The sequence below is a fragment of the Dama dama genome, chromosome 15 (assembly GCF_033118175.1).
Source record: "Dama dama isolate Ldn47 chromosome 15, ASM3311817v1, whole genome shotgun sequence".
Classification (NCBI taxonomy): Eukaryota; Metazoa; Chordata; class Mammalia; order Artiodactyla; family Cervidae; genus Dama; species Dama dama.
Window position 1 is genome coordinate 83429374 of NC_083695.1, and position 20423 is coordinate 83449796.

General features: G+C 46.1%; 1 long non-coding RNA gene across 3 annotated transcripts in view; it reads right to left on the reverse strand.

Annotated features, from left to right (window-relative positions):
• Positions 1-20423, reverse strand: part of LOC133070464 (uncharacterized) — a 126237-nt gene that overhangs the window by 66712 nt on the left and 39102 nt on the right. For 2 of the 3 annotated variants that reach the window (XR_009696153.1, XR_009696152.1), the window contains exons 1-4: positions 12175-15392; positions 9965-10018; positions 9294-9404; positions 6675-6802 (exon numbers count right to left, since the gene is read on the reverse strand). This is a non-coding gene — a long non-coding RNA (uncharacterized LOC133070464). Of the gene's footprint in view, positions 1-6674; positions 6803-9293; positions 9405-9964; positions 10019-12174; positions 15393-20423 lie in introns of those variants that run through there. The other variant, XR_009696154.1, reaches the window with a different exon arrangement.

A 20423-nucleotide genomic window follows, 5' to 3' on the forward strand; every position in this document is an offset into this window, starting at 1 on the left:
TGCCCCTATGTATACTCATTTACACCCAGGTGCTTTTGCATATGTGCTCCTGCTCCAGGAGTTCCTTTCCCTTCTGTTTTGCCTGCTGTGGATTCTCTGAGTCCTTCGAGAAGCAGCTCAGATCCTGTTCTGCCCTTACCGCTGCCTGCACTACTTTGAAAAGTCAGTCCTGAGCTCCCAAGGCATAGTGGCAGGCTCCAGTGGGAGTGCTTTGGACACCGAGTGGCAGTTATTAAGACCATGGCCACATTCATCCTTCAGAGCCGCAGGGTCCTTGTCTGTAAAATGAAAATAATGGGACCTCTGGCATGAGGGGAGGGGAGGGTTACAAATGAAGCAAAGTCTGCAAGACCCCTGGAAGCACCCTGTTAATTGCTGATTTGTTGTTGTTCAGTTGCTAAGTCATGTCCAACTCTTTGCCACTCCATGGACTGCAGCACACCAGGGTTTTCTGTCATTCACCAACTTCCAGAGTCTGCTCAAACTCATGTCCATTGAGTCAGTGATGCCATCCAACCATCTCATCCTCTGTCGCCCTTCTCCTCCTGCCCTCAATCTTTCCCAGCCTAAGGGTCTTTTCCAGTGAGTCAGCTCTTCCCATCTGGTGGCCAAAGTATTGGAGCTTCAGCTTCAGCATCAGTCCTTCCAATGAAAGTTCAGGGCTGATTTCCTTTAGGATTGACTGGTTTGATCTCCTTGCAGTCCAAGGGACTCTCAAGAGTCTTCTCCAGCATTGCAGTTTCAAAGCATCAATTCTTCATGGTCCAGTTCTCACATCCATATATGACTACTGGAAAAACCATAGCTTTGACTATATGGACATTTGTCGGCAGAGTGATTATATTATTAGATGATGGACATTTGGAGAATTTTAACATATGAATTTGGGGGGATACTGTCTAACTCATAATAAAGGCCTGTCAGGAATCCCACCCCCTCCAGGGAGCCTTCTGCAGCCACACAAACTCATCTCACCTCCCTTCTCTGGAACTCCGACAGCCCAGAATGTCTAAGGAACACAGTGGTCAGGGCATGCCTGGCCACCTTGGGTGTTCACATTCTGTCTTTCCGAGTCTGGACTTAACTTCAGGTGGATAGCATTTGTGATTTTTTTTTTTTTTCATTTGTGATTTTTTAAAACAAGCAGAGCACAGCAGAAACTCCTATCTGATGGTATCAGGACTGGCAGTTAGGAGGTAAATTGAAAATCTGAGAAGAATGCCTGCAAAAGGCTTCCTAGCATCATGGGCCCAGCGGGCAGTGGACGGCAGGTTTACATGGGGCTGGAGAGCTGAGGTCAGCCACTGTAGGGTTAAATGGAAGCAGCAGCCCCTGAGACGAAGGAAGACTGAGTGCAAAGGGGTCCAACCTTTGGGTTGGGGGTCCAACCTCCCACTGAGAGTACATTTCAATTTTTTTTTAATTATGTTTTTAATTGAAGTATACATAATTGCTTTACAATATTGTGTTGGTTTCTGCTACACATCAACATGAATCAGCCGTAGGTATACATGTGTCCCCTCCCTCCTGAGCCTCCCTCCCACCTCCCACCCCGTCCCACCCCTCTAGGTTGTCACAGAGCACTGGTTTGAGCTCCATGAGTCATATAGCAAATTCCCACTGGCGATCTATTTCATGTGTGATAACGTATATGTTCCCTTGCTACTCTCTCCATTTGTCCCACCCTCCCCTTCCCCTCCTATGTCTGCAAGTCGGTTCTCTATGTTTGCATCTCCATTGGTGTATGGAGATTACTTTAAAAACTAGGAATAAAACTACCATATGATTCAACAATCCCACTACTGGTCATATACCCTGAGAAAACCATAACTGAAAAGGACATGTACACCCCCCTTTCACTGTAGCACTGTTTATAATAGCTAGGACATGGAAAGGCTTCCCTGGTAGCTCAGTTGGTAAAGAATGTGCCTGCAATTCAGGAGACCCTGGTTCGATTCCTTGGTCAGGAAGATCCACTGGAAAAGGGATAGCCTACCCACTCCTGTATTCTTGGGCTTCCCTAATGGCTTAGCTGGTAAAGAATCCACCTGCAATGTGGGAGACCTGGGTTTGATCCCTGGGTTGGGAAGATTCCCTGGAGAAGGGAATGGCTACCCACTCCAGTATTTTGGCCTGGAGAATTCCATGGACTGTATATTCCATGAGATTGCAAAGAGTCGGACATGACTGAGCAACTTTCACTTTCACTTTTAGAACTTGGAAGCAACCTAGATGTCTATCAACAGATGAAAGGATAAAGAAGTTTGGTACATATTATACAATGGAATATTACTCAGCCATAAAAAGGGATCTTCCCTACCCAGGGATCAAACCCAGGTCTCCTGCATTGTAGGCAGATGCTTTGCTGTCTGAGCCACCAGGGAAGTCATTCATAAAAAGGGACACATTTGAGTCAGTTCTAATGAGGTGAATGAACCTAGAGCCTATTATACAGAATGAAGTAAGTCAGAAAGAGAAAAAGCAAATATTGTACAATATCACATATATATGGAATCTAGAAAGATGGTACTGATAAAGTGATTGAGAGTACATTTTTAAAACAAACAACCAGCAACACTCCAGACCATTTTAGACTTCTTTTATCTGATACCCGTGTGTCAAGGGAAGGGGCCACACAACATGGGGGCTTTAAAAGTGGAAAAAATCCTGGACCAAGTGAGGAGCCCCAATGGAACCTGGCTTCAGAGAAATAAGGTAGTCTTCTGAGGGTTAAACTATGAAACAAATATAATAGTTCAGAGCAGAGAGGAGCAAAGAACTTTGTTTTACCTGATTCATAGTATTAACATAACCAAAGGAGAATGTGGTCCTCAGAAGCATGTGTGTGTGTTAGTATGAATGTATGTGTGTATATGTGCTGTTGTGTGTAGTTGTATGTATGTGGATGCCCAAGAGTGAACATTTGTGTGGTTGTGCATGATCATGTGTGTGTGTGTGTGTGTGTGTGTGTGTGTGTGTGTGTATAGGGCTAAGCAGACCCAGGCAAGGGACAGCAAGCCTTAGCAAAGCCAAGTAGTGTGTTCTTGCCTTTCTCCAGGGGAAAAAGAGGGCCTCTGGGCTAGGAACTTGAGTGGTTTGTGCTGAAGGTCTGTCCATTCAGGGAGATGGGTACATCAGTGGTATCAAGTTGTACAGTGTGATGCCTCTGTGGTTAATATCATCCCCATCAGCCAATGCTCCAGTCATTGGATTTTGAGCTCGCTCAGCCACTGACTGTCATTGGACTTGCCAAGCACTCTCCCCGCAGGGAGGGGATGTGCCCATGAGCAGAAGTGCTGACCCAGCCCATGGGGACAGAGACTCAGAGCCTGGACTGGCGTTGGCCTGTCTAGGAATGAATCCCAGCTCCTCTTCTCACTAGCTGGTGTCCTTTGGAAAGTTTCCTAACCTCTTTGACCTTCAGTTTCCTCATCTTTGAAGTGAATTTAATAATAGTACCTGCCACATAGACTGTTGTGAGGATGAATGAGATGATCCATGTAAAGAGTTTAGCACCGTGGCAAGTATATCCCAGGCTTTTTAAAAAACATAAGCTATTATCATCGTAATTATAAATATTATAATAAATAAGCATGTGTGCATACTAAATTGCTTCAGTCATGTCTGACTCATTGTGACCTTATGGACTGCAGCCCACCAGGCTCCTCTGTCCATGGGATTCTCCAGGCAAGAATAACTGGAGTGGGTTGCCATGCCCTTCTCCAGGGGATCTTCCCTATCCAGGGATGGAACTGGTGTCTCTTACATCTCCTGCATTGGCAAGTGGGTTCTTTACCACTAGCGCCACCTGGGAAGCCCCAGTAAAGCCCCGGTTTTATTTTTCATACATCAGTCATGTGCCCTTGAGAAATGGATCCCTTCCCAGAGGCTGGCTGTGCAGTAAACTTCATGAGGACATATTCTGCTTCTTCATCTGGACCCCCAGTGCTGGGCACTGGGTCTGAGATAACAGATGCTCACTCAGTGTTTGTTGAAGAAATAATTGGGTGTGTTAGTGGTGGTCAGGGGGAGGGGAGTTTGGAAGCCCATAAGTCCAGGGATTCTTTACTGCTGAGCCACCGTTAGCAGGCAATGCAGGAGGCACAGAAGACGCAGGTTTGATCCTTGGGTTGGGAAGATCCCCTGGAGAAGGAAATGGTAACCCTCTCCAATATTCCTGCCTGGGGAAATCCCAAGGACAGAGAAGCCTGGTGGGCTGCATTTCATGGGGTCGCAGAGTCGGACATGACTGAGCGACTGAACAACGTCAACAAGGTCCAGGGATGCAGTGAATTCATGAAGGTATGCTCCCTACACACTTGTGCCTGGTGACCAGTCTCTTTTTCCCTGGGGACGGCTGACCCCAACCTGCCCCACACATGGCTCACTCTTAGGGGAGAGAGCCGGGGAGCCTGCAAGAGCTCCTGGTGCAGTCACTCAGTCAACAGGCCAAGGCTAGGGTCATTTCACCAAACTTCCCAGGCTGTCGAATTGAGTCGTCTACACCTGCTATCATTTTAGAGCCGTCCGGAGGCAAGTGGCAGTGGTGCTGAGCCACGACACATCCTCCCATGCCTTGTTACTTATTCTCAGTGGGTTCCGTGGACCAGCAAATCGCCCTCAGCTAGGAGCTTGTTAGAAGTGCAAACGCCCAGACCAGACCTACGGAATCAGAACTTGCATTTCAACAAGATCTGCAGGGGCCGTGTGTGCGTATTAAAAGCATGAGAGCACTGCTCAAGGGCAACTGCTACAGGGAAGCTGCGGTTCAGTCACCTCTGGAAGAGAGTCACTGTTTCTCCCCCACTTCAGAAAGTGCTCCCGGGGTCTGACCAAACGGATGAAGCCCCTGGGGGCGTGCATTCACACTTGTGTCTTCTGGCCACAGGATCGCCCTGCTCTTTTCTGAGACTCTCATTCTTCTCAACAGTCTTGCCTCTCCCCACAATCGTAATGAGAAACCTCTGCTGTTTGTGGATGGAATCAGTCTTTGTTTCCTGGAAAAGCGTGTTTTTAATTCAAGGAAGCTATTAACACAAGCGGTACTGCTGTGAGTTTTAAGCACCCCTCTGTGGTACCACCCCAGGCCGCGGCATGCATGCACCCTCTGGCACTTAAGGAGAAAAGGGGATGCTCAGATGCCCAGATGATCTCCGCCCCCCTCTTCCGCATCTTTCTGCATCTGCCCAGTTGTGCAGACCTAGCACCCAGGAATACCCTCCCTGCACTCTCCCCACCGCTTAACCTGCTCAGAAGAGAAGACAAACATATGTCAGCGACAACGCAGTAAAACCCAGTGTAGCCCAAGAACCCCTAAATCTTCCAAACTGCTGTCTGCACTTCCGCTAACGTTATACCCTAGCATGCCTGAGGGGACCCGCCCCCGGGTCCAGCCCCAGCACCTGCAGTCCAGCACCTGCTCATTCTGGCTGCTTTGGGAAATGCCAGGTCTCCAGGTACGAGGCTCCTCCTGGCTGCCCCTTCCAGAGCTGGGGACAGCGAAGGAGCCAGGGCCGACGTGGGCTGGAGAATAGAAAACGGAACGCAGAACTCTCCCAACTCTTGTAAGGCTCCTTTAATTTGCACGTGGAAAACCAACCTACCAGCCAGCAAACGGATACATTCTGTGAATCGGACATGGGAATCCCAGGGCAGGACAAGGACAGTTCCCAGTGGGTAGGGTTGTGGCAAAACAGTGGCATTTCTTTCCCGAGCGGCCCTATGCTGCAGAGCTAAGCTAGTGCCAGGCGCTCAGTCGTGTCCGACTCTCTGTGACCCCATGGACCATAGCCCACCAGGCTCCTCTGTCCATGGGGTTCTCCAGGCAAGAACACTGGAGCAGGTGGTCACTGCCTTCTCCAGGGGATCTTCTCAACCCAGGGATGGATCGAACCCTCATCTCTTGCATTGCAGGCGGATTCTTTACTGTCTGAGCCACCAGGGAAACCCTCTGTGCTACATATGGGAACCCAAAAGAAAGGTTTGGAATTTTCTGTGAGCAACTAGAAACTGTGCTTCTGTCCTCAGGCTCAAGTTGAAAACAGTGGTTGGAATTCTCCCTTGAACCAGAGAAGCTCCTTGCGGGTGATGTGACATCCTGGTGGTGTCCTATGGCCCCAGCATTTGCAAAGGGCTTTGTGAGACAGAGGCTCTGCGGGGCCCACTTGCTCCTCCTAGGTGCAGAGAGGCTAGTGCTTTGCCTGGAATCCTTTTCTACTTTGGAGTTAACTCCTCCAGTTTGTGTGGGAGAAACAAAGTCATTTAAAAACTCATTTCTTAATGGAGGATTGATCATTTTAAAGCATCCTGCCTCTTTTACCAACTGACCCTATAAAAAGACAAAGCACGATCATTTCTGTTCTACTGCTGACTCCCCCAAGCAAGACAGTTAGTTTGGGGGTCTGTCGGGAGAATAGATGGCCTGCTCAAATTGGAAAATTTAGAGTCTCCTTTAAAAAAAGACCATCTACAAAGATGTGGGCGGGGTACAGAGAAACCAAGGGAGGCAGTGGAGGATGCGGAGGCTAATCCCTGACTGTGGGGCTCTTACCACACCTGGATCTGAAGGAGCAAGCGAAGAGAGTTACGGAAATCTGCAAGCAGACTGTCAAGTGGGGAGGGTCACTGAGAGGAGCTGAGATTTCAGCCCAGGGGTGCAGCCAGTCGGAGCATACCTGTGAGAAGGCAGTCAGAGGCATCCCCATTTCAGCTTCAGTGTCCTCCCTGCTTCCAGTCTTCTGCTGAGCACTCACCCTGTCCCCCATGTTGTCTCAACCTGATCAGGAGCCAGGGCAGAAGGAACCTAGTCAGATGGTAGAGACAGGTCAGTGTGGCCAGGCCGAGAGCAAGGTGAGAAGGGTAGAGGGAGATGGTGGAGGGGCCAAGAGGTGATGCCAGCACAGGAGGCATCCTCACATTCGTCCTAAACCCCACCAACTAATACCTTCTTAAGGCTGCAGTCACATAAACATCTCGTCACTTGCCCTTGAACTGTCCACTCGTGTCATTATCATGCTCTGCTGTCTAGTTATCTAATCTGCCAAACCTGCTTGTAAACTGGGGACAGAAATTGCATCTTACCTTGTACCCCTGCTACCCGCCCCCTCCCCCCCAATTCGCCCATGGCCCTGGGTCCCTCCCCTCTCGTGCATGCATAGGTACTCAGCAAGTGTGTGTGTGTGTGTGTGTGTGTGTGTATGTGTGCATGTCTGCATGTGCACATCAGCGAGGATGGACTAGGTTGTACTGCAGTAACAACCATCAGATCTTAGCAGTTTTACACAGTGAATGCTTCCCATTCATGCTACCTGTCCATTGCAGGTCAGCAAGGGGTGATCTGCATGATACAGTTGTTTTAGGACCCAGAATGGCTTCATCTTTCTCTTTTTTTAACTGTCTTTTTGTATTGGAGTATAGCTAATTAGCCATGTGATAGTTTCAGGCAGACAGCAAAGGGACTCAGCCATACATAAAACGGTATCCATTCTCCCCCAAATTCTCCCCCTACCCAGGCTGCCAGACAACATTGAGCAGAGTTCCTTGTACTGTACTGTAAGTCCTTGTTGGTTTTCCATGTTGAATATAAGCAGTGTGTACATGTCCATCCCAGACTCCCTAACTACTGCTTTGTCCCACCGAACGGCCTCATCTTGACACACACATCCACAACCACAGCAGAAGAGTGAAGATGGAGTGAATTACACACTGGCCTGAGGTTTCTGCCCAAAGTGTCACTTTTGCACACATTTCATTGGCCAAAGCAAGACTCATGACTACATCTAAGTTTACACATGGGGAAGCAGAACGCTTGCACCCTCAGAAAGCAGACAGCCTGAACTGTTTTGCAAACAGTCTCCACAGTGGTCAAGGGTGGTCTCCATTGGACAGTCCTGGAGGAACAATTGAGGTTTTGAATTTAACTGAACAGTAAGTGTCAATAAAAATCAAATGGCTAAAGAGATCTATGCCTTTTGACATGTGCAGTTCAAATAGGTCAAGTCAGCAACAGCAACAAAATCAGAAGAAAAAAAAAGTCAAATGAGGTGCCCAGGAATTCTGGAAATCAAATGACTTTTAAAATGGACAGACTGGTTTATTTCACAATATTTTATCTCTGGCTCATTTCAACACAGAAATTGCCTGTGCTATTTGATATGAACTGTTACTGGGTGTGGTTTCTTGTTCTTCCCCATAACTCCATCAGGTTATGCCATTATGTTCTAGATTCTCATGGCCTTGGCTAGTCTTTAAGACAAGTCGATACGGATATGCTTGTTGATTCCCATGCCTTCTTTGGCTCAGCTCCAGGGAGGATGTAGCTGCTGCCACACTCCCCTCCGACTGTGCGGGGAGCATCCTCCAGGAATGGTGCCCTCTACCATCCCCAGGCATCAGGTTATATACTTGCCCAATCCTGGGCCCCCAGGTAATTCCTGACCTTATAGCAAGTCACTTCATTTCAAAATTAGGAAAGGGTGAAAAAAGTTTCCATGTCTGGGCAATGTCTTTGTTGAATGAAAAAAAAAAAATTTAAACCAAGTTCTCAGGATTGTTTTCATAAGTAGAAAAGCATATTCACTCATCTTCAGAAATTGTCCACACCTGAGAACTGTTTGGGTGATGACCATGGGCACCTGGGCTTACCATCAAATTGTCTGGTCTGCGCAGCTTTCTCAAAGAAATTGCCTTCAAAAAACACGAGGAGGCTGTGACTAAAGGTGTAAAAGATAATTACATTTAAGAAGACAGTGTCTCCTCTCTGTTCCCTCTTACTCTTTGTAATCTGTTGCACACCAGGAACCCTGGAAGCAAAAGCCAATACTGCTTCTTCAAAACAAACTGTCAAAGGAATTTTGAAGGCTGGACTTAGTGAACAGATGTTTCATTTCTAATGGCAAACCAGATCTTTTGGGATGAACATTAATTCACAAGATCTCTAGGGACCTTTGGGGGCGGGGGTGAGAAAAGAAGTGTGAAATTGACCCTTGTGACTCAAAATGGTCATGACAAAGTTTCCGTAGCAGCAGTCTCAGAAGGTTATGGAAGGGGACAGCTTGTTGTTTGTGGTTTAACCACCAAGTTGTGTCCGACTCTTGTGATCCCTTGAACTATATATAGCCCGCCAGGTTCCTCTGTTCATGGGATTTCCCAGGCAAGAATACTGGAGTGGGTTGCCATTCCCTTCTCCAGGGGATCTTCCCAACCCAGGGATCGAGCCTGCATCTCCTGCATTGCAGGTGGATTCTTTACCACTGAGCCACCTGGGAACCCGGAATGGCTGGCAGGGTCCTTACCTGTCTCCCTGGGGTGCTGGGGTCATTTCAGCTCCAGGACCTTCTACAGGGTCTTTTTGTGGTTCTGCCTCTCATCTTCAGTTTTTTTCATAATTTAGAGGCTGATTTGACCTGCCAGAGAGGGAGTGAGAATCATCAGAAAGAGTAGTTTCCACTTCTATAATTCCTTTATCTGATTATAAAAGTAGTACATGCTCATCACAGAGAATTTGGAAAAATCTGAAAACAAACCAGAAAAAGGCATCCATATTTCCCCACTCAGCAGTAATCATCATTGAAATATTTGATGCCTCTCTCTCGCCTCTCTGACTTTCAGCTTTCTCTTTACTGATTTTTAAATTATGTATTTAGATCGTTCATTCATATTCATTTTTTGAGCACAAACTATTGTCCTGTTCTCATCATTAATGATATACTGGTAGGATTAATGGAAAAAGTCTGTTCTTCTGGAGAGAATTATTAAAATCTAAGGAGCAGAAAGAAAACAGGAAAATCACCAAATATTTGGAAATTAAGTAGCACACTTCAAAACAACCCATGAAGCAAAGAGGAAATCCAAAGGAAATAAACAATTACATAGAATTTAAATGAAAATTAAAATACAACATCAATAAATGTGAGGTGCAGCTAAAGTGGAACTGAAAGGGAAATATATAATATGAAGTGCTTACCACTTCAGAAAAGAAGCATCTCAAATCAAAAATCTATGTTCTCACTTCATGAATCTAGAAAAAGAGCAAAATTAGACCCAAAGTAACCAGAAGGAAATATTAAAGGTTGGAGCAGAAATCACTGAAATTTAAAAAGGAAAACAATAGAGAAAAATCAATGAAACAAAAAGTTGGTTCTTTAAAGACATCAATAAAATTCATAAACATCTGGCAAGGCTGACATAAAGAAGACATAGATGATCAGTATCAGAAATGAGACATGGGTCACTACGAATCCTGCAGCCATTAAAAAGGTAATAAGCAAATACATTGAGCAAATTTATGTTTCATAAATTCAACAACTTAAAAGAAATGGATCAACTCAAACACCACAAACTACCAAAACTCAACCAAGATAAAATTAATAATTGGAATAGCCCTATAACCGTTAAAGAAATTGAGTTTGTAACTTTAAAAGCTTCTGAAAAAGAAATCTTCAGTTCTATGCTGGAGAATTCTTCCAAATACTTAAAAGAACTAACATAAAATTTACATCATCTTTTCCAGAACATAGAAGAGAGAACAGTTTCCAACTCATTTTATGAAGCTAGTATTACCCTGTTGTACCCAAACCAGACAAAAACAGTACAAGAGAAGAAAACTAAGAGACTGTCAGTTTCCGCTGTGCCATCTACAGTACTTAGCAGTCACCACTGCATCATAATAAATAAAAAGCTGAATAAACTGAAATATCAACAAATCTTCTAATATTCATCAGCGAAATGAGGCAGATTTCTGCTCCAAAAATTGGAGAAACAAACAGGAGGATACAGAAAATCACAAGTTAACAGAGCAGAAACCTCTGCAGAAATCAGCGCAGCGGTAGGAAAACCTGAATTGTAATTGACAAATAGTTGGAGGCTCAGTGTGGACAAGTCTGTGAATTAAACTCTCCACCAGTTTAATTCACAGACATGGGGGTCCCTGTGTTTTTGTGAGTCTTCTCTTCAGAGGATCCACCAGTGGATAATGGAGAAAAATCCCCTTGTGCTTCCAGCAGGGGGTGGAAAAAGGAACCACTTTGAAATGTGCGGGAGAACTCTGTTCTTAACAAGCCTGTCCTCAAGCAAAACTATTTACTAGAAACTAACTTGCTGGCGTTTTATCAGAGCCTAATTGACCTAGGTGGAGAGAAATACTCAGTTCTAGCTTTTTCAGCCTTCCAGAAGGAAAATACTAATTTCAGCGTTCTCTAGCCATGCTGTCTCACCGAAGTTGAGGGAGAGAAACAGATGAATTGGTGAAGTTCACAGACCAGGGGCATGGACTCACCAAAAGTCTGAGACCTAACCATGGGACTAAAGGACGCTTCCCCTCCCTGCATGTCTTACCCATACATTGCTAAATGCCTCTTTAAGGCAGTTCCCTTTACCAGTACATCATGTCTGGCTTAAAAAAAAAAATTGCAAGGCATACTAAAAGTCCAAAAACAGTTTGAAGAAACTGAACAAGCATCAGAATCTGAGTCAGGAATGTTTAAATGATCAGACCAGGAATTTTTTAAAATTATCGTTCATACGCTAAGGACTTTAATAGAAAAAAAAAACCAATGTATAAGAAAGATGGGTTGTACAAGTGGGAAAATTCTAAGAGTCAAAAAGAAAAGCTGGAGATTAAAAACATTAACAGTCAAGAAGAATACATTTGATATGCTCATTAATAGGCCTGACACGGCTGATGACAGAATCTTTGAATTTGAGTATATCTCAACAGAAACTTCTAAAACTGAAAAGCAAAGGGTAAAAAAGACTAGAAAAAGTACAACAGAATATCCAAGAGCTGTGGGACAACTAGAAAAGGTGTGACATAAGTGTAATGGAAATACCAGAGGAGATGGAAAGGAGAAAGAAATAGGAACAATATTTGAAGTCACAATGACTAGGAATTTCTCTGAATTAATGACAGACACCAAACCACAGGAAGCTCGTAGAACATCAAGCAGGGTAAATGCCCCCAAAAACAAACAAACAAAAAAAACTACACACAGTATACATCATGTTCAAACTCCAGGAAATCAAAGACAAAGAAAAAAATTCTTGAAAGAAGCAGTGGGGGGCACTTTATTTATAGAGAAGCAAAGACAAGAATTATTCCAACTTGTCCTCAGAAAACATGCAAGAAGGAAGAGGACAGAGCAGTGTATTTTAAAGTGTTGAGAGAATGTTACTCACCAATCTAGAATCCTGTACTCTAGGAAGTATGCTTCAAAGCTGAGGGAGAAATAAAAATTTCCTCAGATAAACAAAAATTGACGGAATTTGTTACCAGTAGACCTGACTGTCAAGAAATATCAAAAGTTCTTCAGAGAGAAGAAAAATTATATTGATCAGAAACTCAGATCTATATGAAGAAAGGAAGAGCACTGGAGAAAGAATAAGGGAAAGTAAAATAAAAAAGCTATTTTTGTTATTCTTAATGTATCTTATAAATGTAGTTTGTCCAAAACAATAGCTACAATGTATTACATTATGTATAAGGATATATAATCTAATACACATATACTCATGTGTGCTTACATATAAGCAAATTGAATGATATTAATGATATAAGGAATGAGAGGGAAGAGTCGAGACTTTCTTTGTTGTTTTTGTTATTATATGTCATTTTTGTTGTTATTATAAGGTACTTGCACTACCTGTAAAATGGTGTTTGAAAGTAGAGGACTTGAAGTAGTTGTAAATCTATACTGCAAATTCAAGGGCAACCATTAAAATGATTTTTTTAAAAAAAAGAAGTATAATTGAAACATTAAGAAAGGTGAAAGAGAAATTACATAAAATATTCAACTAAAGTCACAAAAGGGAGAAAAATTGTGAAGACAGAAACAAAGAACAAGGACATCAAACAGAAAATAGTCACATACATGGTATTTGTTGCTGTTCAGTCATTAAGTCGGGTTCCACTCTTTTGCGACCCCATGGACTATAGCCCACCAAGCTCCTCCGTCCATAGGATTTTCCAAGTAAGAACACTGGAGTGGGTTGCCATTTCCTTCTGCAAGGGACCTTCCTCACCCAGGGACTGAACTGAATCATGCGTCTCCTGCATTGGCAGGTGGATTCTTTGCCACTGAGCCAGCAGCAATCCCTACATATGTGGTATATATTAATTCAGTTATACCAATAATCTCTTTACATGTCAATGATCTAAATATTCAAGCTAAAATAGATTGTCAGAATGGATTTAAAAAAGGGCTGAACTATATGCTGTTTGCAAGAAACTCACTTTTATGGATTAAACATAAAAGGATGGAGAAAAATATACTGGGCTAACATCAATTAAAGGAAAAGAGGAATACCTATGTTAATTTCAGACAGACTAGGCTTCAGAGTAAGGAAAGTTATCAGGAATAAAGACAAGCATTACATAATGATAAAAGCATCAACATTTTAAGAATATATAACAATTCTTAATGTGGGTGTGTCTAATAACAGAGCATCAAAATACATGAAGCAAAAACAGAACTATAAGGAGAAAAAGAAAAGTCCAATAATATAATGGAGACTCTAACACCTCTATCAAAAATAGATCCAGCAGGCAGAAAATCAGTAAGGACATAGTTGAAGTCAACAGTACCTTTGGTCAACCTCATATAACTGACATTTATAAGCAAGTTCATCCAGCAACAGCAGAATATACATTTTTCTCAAGCTCACATGGAGCATTCACCACGATAGACCACATCCTGGGACATAAAACACACTTTAACAAATTTAAAGGAAAAGGAAATCATGCAACATCAGCTTTCAGACAACAGTGGAGTTAAACTAGAAATTAACAACAGACAGAAAGCCAGAAAATCCCCAAACACTTGGAAGTTAAACAATACACTTGTAAATAACACGAGTCAAATAAGAAATCTTAAGAGAAATTTTAAAATATATTTTAATGAAATGAAAATGCAATTTATCAAAATTTGTGGGATGCAGTGAAAAGAGTGCTTAGAGGGAAATTTGTAACACTGAATATATGTATTAGAAAAGAAGAAATATAAAAAATCAATCGTTTAAGCTTCTATACTATAAAACTAGAAAAAAAGCAAATCAACATAGGAGAAAACCCAGGTGACCTTGGATGTGGCAAATGACTTTTTAAAATACAACACCAAAGGCACCATCCATGAAGAAGTAATTGATAAGCTTGACTTCATTGAAATTAAAAGCTTCTGCTTGATAAGGTAGTGTCAAGAGAAGGAGGAGAAAATATTTGCAAAAAACGCATTTGATAAAAGACTATTATCTTAAATATACAAAGAACTCTTTAACACTCAACAATAAGAAAACAACCAATCTGATTTAAAAATTGGCAAAAGATCTGAACAGATCTCAGCAAAGAAGACATACAAATGGCAAAAAATGTATGAGACCACATTTCACATCATATACTACCTCAGAAATGCAAATTAAAACAATGAGATGCTACTACATACCTATAGAAATGGCCCAAATCCAAAACACTGACAATGTACACAGAAGGACTTGCCCAGAAATATTTATAGCAGTTTTATTCATGATTGCTAAAACTTGGAAACAACCATGATACACTTCAGTAGGTAAGTGAATAAATAACATTCCAGACATGACTTTGTGACTGAACAACAAAAATCCACCCAATATTCCAGATAGTTGAATATTTTCAGTGCTAAAAAGAAAAGATCTTTGTCTGTTTGTTCACTAATGTATCCCAAGTGCCTGGAACTATGCCTGGTACACAGTTCCTGCTGTATATTTTGTTATTGAATGCAAGACACTCCATTCCTTAGCCCGCCAGCCGAGGGGACTATGTCATGCCAGGATTACCCAGCAGATGGCGGCCGAGGAACACTAGAGAGAGCTGGGAGCCCACATTCTGAACGCAAGATTCCTCCCAATTAAGTCCAAGATAACAACCAGCAGACAAAATCAAGTCCAACTTACTCCTAACACAGGCTTGTATTCATGAAGAAGAGGCTGTATGTAGGAGGTGAGCTGCTGAGCTGATAAAGCCTTTATCTACTATCGGAGGTTGTTTACACACAATTCAGGGATGAAAAAATGAAAACAGCTGTTGAGAAGAACTGAAGTCAGAGTCCTCCCATGGTGGGAAAAAAAAAGCAGTGAAGAAATCTTATGGTCATGGATCTGCATCAGTCCTCCAAAGCATGGAAAAGTGACATGTGACTGCTATACCACCAAAGGACAGAAATGACACTAACACTTCTTCCTCTGAACATTCCCGAAGATGCCCTCTTACAAGAACCCGAGTCTCCCTCTGCTCCAACATCCTCTGGACCCCTGCCAATCTGTGCTCTTCCTGGGTGCTTCTGTTACCCATGCAATCAGGGAAGTGAACTGTAGTGGTAACAAACCCTTCAAAAGCCAAGTTCAAGGTGATCCTTGGATCAATTCAGCCTCAGAATGTGACAGCTTAGGGGGAGGACCCAAGATAGATATTGCTTACAAATCTGAGTCTACTGACCCAGAACTATCCCAGCCAGCTGGTCAACCTGCTTACTGCTATACTGATAACAAGAGCTAGCATTTATGTTTCCTGTGTGCCCTGCATGTGCTGTGTGCATCACCTGCATTTTCTCATTAATCCTTAGAGCATCACTTCCAAGTACACACTGTTCTCTGTATCTCACAGGTGACACAAGAGACGTGCTATTTGCCCCAGGACCCAGCACGTTGCTTACACGCTCACCCTTAATCCCTGGGAGGATGGGATTCTGCTGAGAGGCACCAGAGACCCTGATGGACCTCAGAGAACATTTAATCCAGCCCCTTCTCTTCAGACGGAAGAACTGAGGACCAGAGTAGGGAAGGGACTGACCCAAGTTCACGCAGGGATCTCGGAAACCTGCCCAAGCACTACTCACAGAGAACTACCCTGCACCTTAACATTCTTGGCTAGTGTCAGGAAAACCTCTTCATCCCCGAGTCACAGGCTTTATTTAATTTCCCCCAGACTCCAAATGTGCTTCAGTCCTGCTGGCACTAAACACTCTGTGTAAGATTGTGTCACAACAATATAGCTCTTGTTTTAGGAGTTTCATCAAGTAGCAGACTGTCCAGCCAGGATCACTCATGAATTCTGGCTTTTGCAGCTGGTGTCTTTGGCCAGAGCCACTCAACCTGAGCTGGTTTGCTCGTTGGTTAAAGGAGAATACCAGTATTCGTGAAAGGGTGTGTTATATTCTAGGCCAGTGCTATATAATGCAAATATAACACGAGCCACAAGTGCAAGACACATTGTAATTAAAATTTTTTACAGTAGCCGCATGAAATGAAGTAAAGGAAACAGGAGCGTCAAAGCACTTAACATGCACACATCATTATTAATTTCCATAATTTGTTTCATTTAAGAATCTGTCTGCCAAGCAGGAGATGCAAGTTCAAGTCCTAGGTCCAGAAGATCCCCTGGAGAAGGGACTGGCAACTCAAGCTAGTATTCTTGCCTGGGAAATCTCATGGACAGAGCAGCCTGGCAAGGCTACAGTCCATGTGGTCACAAAAAGAGTTGGACTGAGGCAGAGTGCGTATCGCAGGTAAGGTAGCTGAGACACAGGGGCCTGGGCTTTCCAGAGGTTCTGGGGCGAGTAGGGACCCACCTCTTCTCCCTACATGGGGAGATGGTTTGCTTCTAAATTCATCTTCTGTGTGTCACCATTTAAGCATCCGTTGGGATTTAGTGGGGCGAAAGGAAACCATCAAAGGGGCGTGTGAATGAACTCACATGCATCCAACAATCAAAGCACCACACACCAACACCTGAAGGCCTCCACTGCATCCCCACGGACCAACAACTGAAGGCCTCCACTGCATCCCCACGGACCAACACCTGAAGGCCTCCACTGCATCCCCACGGACCAACACCTGAAGGCCTCCACTGCATCCCCACGGACCAACACCTGAAGGCCTCCACTGCATCCCCACGGACCAACAACTGAAGGCCTCCACTGCATCCCCACGGACCAACAACTGAAGGCCTCCACTGCATCCCCACGGACCAACACCTGAAGGCCTCCACTGCATCCCCACGGACCAACAACTGAAGGCCTCCACTGCATCCCCACGGACCAACAACTGAAGGCCTCCACTGCATCCCCACGGACCAACAACTGAAGGCCTCCACTGCATCCCCACGGACCAACAACTGAAGGCCTCCACTGCATCCCCACGGACCAACACCTGAAGGCCTCCACTGCATCCCCACGGACCAACACCTGAAGGCCTCCACTGCATCCCCACGGACCAACACCTGAAGGCCTCCACTGCATCCCCACGGACCAACACCTGAAGGCCTCCACTGCATCCCCACGGACCAACAACTGAAGGCCTCCACTGCATCCCCACGGACCAACAACTGAAGGCCTCCACTGCATCCCCACGGACCAACACCTGAAGGCCTCCACTGCATCCCCACGGACCAACAACTGAAGGCCTCCACTGCATCCCCACGGACCAACAACTGAAGGCCTCCACTGCATCCCCACGGACCAACAACTGAAGGCCTCCACTGCATCCCCACGGACCAACACCTGAAGGCCTCCACTGCATCCCCACGGACCAACAACTGAAGGCCTCCACTGCATCCCCACGGACCAACAACTGAAGGCCTCCACTGCATCCCCACGGACCAACAACTGAAGGCCTCCACTGCATCCCCACGGACCAACACCTGAAGGCCTCCACTGCATCCCCACGGACCAACAACTGAAGGCCTCCACTGCATCCCCACGGACCAACAACTGAAGGCCTCCACTGCATCCCCACGGACCAACACCTGAAGGCCTCCACTGCATCCCCACGGACCAACACCTGAAGGCCTCCACTGCATCCCCACGGACCAACAACTGAAGGCCTCCACTGCATCCCCACGGACCAACACCTGAAGGCCTCCACTGCATCCCCACGGACCAACAACTGAAGGCCTCCACTGCATCCCCACGGACCAACACCTGAAGGCCTCCACTGCATCCCCACGGACCAACAACTGAAGGCCTCCACTGCATCCCCACGGACCAACAACTGAAGGCCTCCACTGCATCCCCACGGACCAACAACTGAAGGCCTCCACTGCATCCCCACGGACCAACACCTGAAGGCCTCCACTGCATCCCCACGGACCAACAACTGAAGGCCTCCACTGCATCCCCACGGACCAACACCTGAAGGCCTCCACTGCATCCCCACGGACCAACAACTGAAGGCCTCCACTGCATCCCCACGGACCAACAACTGAAGGCCTCCACTGCATCCCCACGGACCAACAACTGAAGGCCTCCACTGCATCCCCACGGACCAACACCTGAAGGCCTCCACTGCATCCCCACGGACCAACAACTGAAGGCCTCCACTGCATCCCCACGGACCAACACCTGAAGGCCTCCACTGCATCCCCACGGACCAACAACTGAAGGCCTCCACTGCATCCCCACGGACCAACAACTGAAGGCCTCCACTGCATCCCCACGGACCAACAACTGAAGGCCTCCACTGCATCCCCACGGACCAACACCTGAAGGCCTCCACTGCATCCCCACGGACCAACAACTGAAGGCCTCCACTGCATCCCCACGGACCAACAACTGAAGGCCTCCACTGCATCCCCACGGACCAACAACTGAAGGCCTCCACTGCATCCCCACGGACCAACACCTGAAGGCCTCCACTGCATCCCCACGGACCAACAACTGAAGGCCTCCACTGCATCCCCACGGACCAACAACTGAAGGCCTCCACTGCATCCCCACGGACCAACAACTGAAGGCCTCCACTGCATCCCCACGGACCAACAACTGGAGAGCTGCCTCCCACACCCCGCAACCATATCCCACATCCACAACACATGTACCCAACAACCGACACGCTTTACACACACGCTGAGAGCTTTTACTGCCCCATCCGACCAAAGGGCTTCCCCCCACCACACACACATTCTCAGTAATCAAAGAGCTTCACACACCCTCTCAATAATCAAAGCACTTCATACCAAAGAGCTTCACACACACACACTCTAACAACCAAAGGGTTCACACACCCACTCACACTTTCCCCACAACCAAGCACTTCACACACACCCCCCCCCCCAGAGTTTTACTCCCCCAACCAAGGTGCTTCTTACACACCTCCAAGAGCGAAATGCTTTACTCCTCCACACAACAGCCGAAGCTGTCCACACAGACACCCCCACAAAAGACAACCCCAAGTACTTCGATTTGTTTGCCACAGCAGCAGGTACTTGAACACCAAGACGTTCAACTGCGACTTTCTTTTCAGATTAATGAGCAGAGAAAGATTGGAGGAGGGAGGGGGAGGATGGCGGGAGAGAGCAATTACACCCGAATCTTTTCTCTGTTGATTAGGGATTCCTTCTCCAGCCTGCTTTGGCTCCAGCTAAATCTTTTTCTAATGAGATGTGGCTTATCCAGATCAGGGCGCTGAGAAAAAAGTTGCAATTAACTTTAAGAAGAAAAGAAGTGAGTGAGAGAAAGAGAAGGGAAGGGGGAGGGTGAGGCCGAGAGATGGTGAGTGGGGGCAGGGAAAGGGGCGGGGCTGGCATTCCCGGGAGAGCTGGGTGTACCCCGGGGGCAAGGGACCCAGCTTCCATCAGCTCCTTTGATTCCAGACTTTAGGAACAATCCTTGATGATCTTTATGCCTTGGCCTCTGGGCTGCTCCAGGCTCAAGTCAAGCATTGGGAAGGCTGGGTCTTCTCTGGGTGGGGTGGGGGGCTGCGGTCCAGGGCCTGCACCCCTGACATCTGGCGGGGATTCTGGGGGAGAAGGGCGGTCTCAACTGCATCTCTTTCACACCTGAGCTGTGCCTTCCGTTCGCTGGCTCCTGCAAAGACACGGGGCCTAGGTCACAGGTTAAGAACCTCTATGACCCCCGGGTGTCCAGCCAGCATGAACTCTTTTCTCAAGTGCTGAGTCCAGCACTTGACCCTGGCAGCCAGAAACAGTTCTGGACTGGGTTTGTGGTACTGACAGCCAAGCTGGGGTCTCCCCAACTCACCTCACTGGTCCTACTGGGAGTGGGGTCCCGATCTCTTTTCCTGTGAGCCACTGAGAAGGGTGGAGAGGGTCTGAGATGAGAAAGCCTCAAGCCCCTAGAAGCTGCACAGGTTTACCTTCATTTGCTTCTCTGTCCAATAGCATCAAGCTCGACCAAGCGACAACCACAGGAAAGCACCCCCTGTCCCTGGCGCTGAGTTTCTTCATCTAAGAGATGTAAGGGGGTGAGGTGGGCATCAGCTCTTGCGAGATCTCCAGTCCTGATGCCCTGAGATCCCGTGAGAGGCAGAGGCAGCCTCTGGAGATCGGGAGCCTCTGATGGATGATTCCGGCTTTCCATGCTCTGCCTTTTGCACCCACAGGACACTTCTACCCCCTGCCGTTCTTATCCAAGTGGAGACTGGGTTTCGCCCTGTTTGGCAAT